This window comes from Octopus bimaculoides, chromosome 7, assembly GCF_001194135.2.
Source record: "Octopus bimaculoides isolate UCB-OBI-ISO-001 chromosome 7, ASM119413v2, whole genome shotgun sequence".
Classification (NCBI taxonomy): domain Eukaryota; kingdom Metazoa; phylum Mollusca; class Cephalopoda; order Octopoda; family Octopodidae; genus Octopus; species Octopus bimaculoides.
Window position 1 is genome coordinate 49,003,558 of NC_068987.1, and position 2,762 is coordinate 49,006,319.

Here is a 2,762-nt window from a genome sequence, read left to right on the forward strand (position 1 = left end):
ATATATATATATATATATATATATACATGTTTATATATATACAGGGTTATTCAAAAAGAATGAACTGATTTCATTATGCAATATTTTAATAAGGAAAAGCAATAAAAAAACTGCAGCTAAGTCACAAGTATTTACTCACAATCAATTTTTATTTTCCTATCTTACAAGTGTTCAATGTGGCCGCCAGCTGCAGCAGGGGCAACATCAATACGATAAGAGAATTTCTTCCAGACGCTTATCAGTATATCACTATCCACTGAGTTGATTGCTGTTGTTATTTGATGTCTAAAGTCATCGAGGTTAGTGGATCGTATTTATGTTCCATCGCTACCCACTAACCTCGATGACCTGAAGCATTGAATAGCAACAGCGATCAACTCAGTGGATCGTCATAGGCTGATACACATCTGGGAGGAATTCTCTTATCGCATTGATGTTGCTCGTGCTGCACGTGGTGACCACATTGAACACTTGTAAAACAGGAAATAAAAGTTGATTGTGAGTAAATACTTGTGACTTAGCTGGAGTTTTCTATTGCTTTTCCTTATTAAAATATTGAGTAATGAAATCAGTTCATTCTTTTTGAATAACTCTGTATATATATATATATATATATATATATATATATGTGTGTGTGTATATACATATATATTTATGTATATATATTTTTATATATATATACACACACACACACATATATATATATATATATACACACAAGAAGTGTATGAAAAGTCTTGACCCTAAACAAAAACAAAACAGGGTACAAGACTTCTGATGAAGTTACAAGACTTCAAGGCTCAAAACTTTTCATAGATCCCTCGTGTATATATATATATATATATATATATATATATATAAATGCATCACATGCTACACACCTTCCTTCCAAGCACTGCTGTAAACAGCGGAAATGAGCTAGAAAGTTTAAACTTAGTGCGCATGCGCAGCAGAGTTCAAGGTCAATCTTTGCTAAGCAGCTTCACTTTGCATGCTTTAGCTTTGTTACTATAGCAACAGTCCGGATGCTTATTGATCAGACTTTGTATATGTATACGTGCAAAATGAGAGAAAGCCAGAAGTGAAGACTTTCAGATGATGAATATTTAAGTATAAATATATAGATATTTATATGAATAGATCCAACTTCTACAGAGTATCTGCATAATTGCTTCTATGTCTGCTCGACTTCATCCCTTTTATAGCCTTTCCTTATCCTGTTGAATTGATCCCCTGTAAAGACATCAGAGTCTAAGTTTGAATCATTGGAGCATACTGAGAATCCCTGGATTTCATCTGTAGACTACATACACACACACAAACACACACATGTATTGCTATTCTTCTGTCAGTTGGTTTCAGTCATTTCACTGGAGCAATGCTGAGGTAGTACCTTTGAATGTTTTTAACTGATTATATTGACCAGCACAATACTTTGTCTTCCTTTTATTTTAATTACCTTGTAAGAGGCAAATGCAAAGTTCAACTGGGTGCAAAGGAACAAAACATCATAAGTCACTTTTGTTCAATGTACTGATTTCTCCATCCCATACTGATTCGTACATGCATGTCTATATCTATCTATCTATCGATCTATCCACACACACACACACACACACACACACAAGCTATGTATCCTGTTGTTGCCGGGCGATTTTCACAATAGAATGCCTTGACAGACTTTGGGAATAGCACACACACATAGTTGGATTTTCTCTGTTTTGAGGGGAATTTTACTATTTTTTTTTTCTCCACGCCATTGCAAATGATGGGGAGAAGCTTTCTATGAAAATGTTTTTGCAAATTTATGAATCCCAGTCCCTTTCTGGACCAGTTTTGTTAAAATTCTTTTTTTCACCATGCACTTAAAAACAATGGGAGATGTCTTTTCGGTAAAAAAAAATAGTTGAAAATTTATGAATTTTTTAAAACATACCCCTTTACTCAGTGCCAATTTTGGCCAATACTTTTTTTGCACTTCATACTTAAAAACGATAGGAAAAGCCTTGAAATTTTGAAAAAGAAATTTTTTAAAATCAGCAATCACCATTACAATCCCCACTTCCTTTATTTTGAAACAGAAAATGAATTTAAATTTAAAATACTAAAATTTCAGCCTTTTGCAAAATTTTTTTAATCATAAGTTTAAAATACAGACAGTCCAGATCTACATTTTGTTTCTGTTCATAATTTCAGAATAATTTTCAGAGAAAAAGGTGTGTGATTCAAGGGCAATTTAGCTGGTGTTTCTAACACATCTCATGACCACCTTGTATCTTCTTTATTTCTTTGTCACTCTGACAGGTATTGATGTTTTTCAATATTTTTCTCTCCATAAAGGTTGTTTTATGATGATGATGTGGTTGTCCATTGTTGGGATTTAAGCAACAACTAAAAAAAAAAATTTTATAATTTAAATTTTTAACTCCCATCACACACCAAGTGAGTCTGTGTGCATATGTGTGTTCATGTGTGTGTGTTCATACATATATGTTCATGTGTGTTTACGTGCATGTTTGTGTGTGTGTGCGTGTGTGTATGTGTGTGTGTGTGTGTGTGTGTGCGTGCGTGTGCGCATGCATGTGTGGGTGTATGTGTCTGTAAGAAAAAACATAGTTACTAACAAAAGTATGTTATTAAAGTAGATTATCTTATACATAACTTTTTAAAATTACTTTGTTGCCCTAATGAAATTCCTTACACACATGCACACACACTGACACACAGACCACACACACACACACACACACACACACACAGTG

General features: G+C 33.6%; 1 long non-coding RNA gene across 1 annotated transcript in view; it reads right to left on the reverse strand.

The window, feature by feature from the left end:
• Positions 1-2,110: 2,110 nt before the first annotated feature.
• Positions 2,111-2,762, reverse strand: part of LOC128248378 (uncharacterized) — an 18,491-nt gene continuing 17,839 nt past the window's right edge. The window contains exon 2 of the long non-coding RNA XR_008264616.1: positions 2,111-2,391. This is a non-coding gene — a long non-coding RNA (uncharacterized LOC128248378). The remainder of the gene's footprint in view (positions 2,392-2,762) is intronic.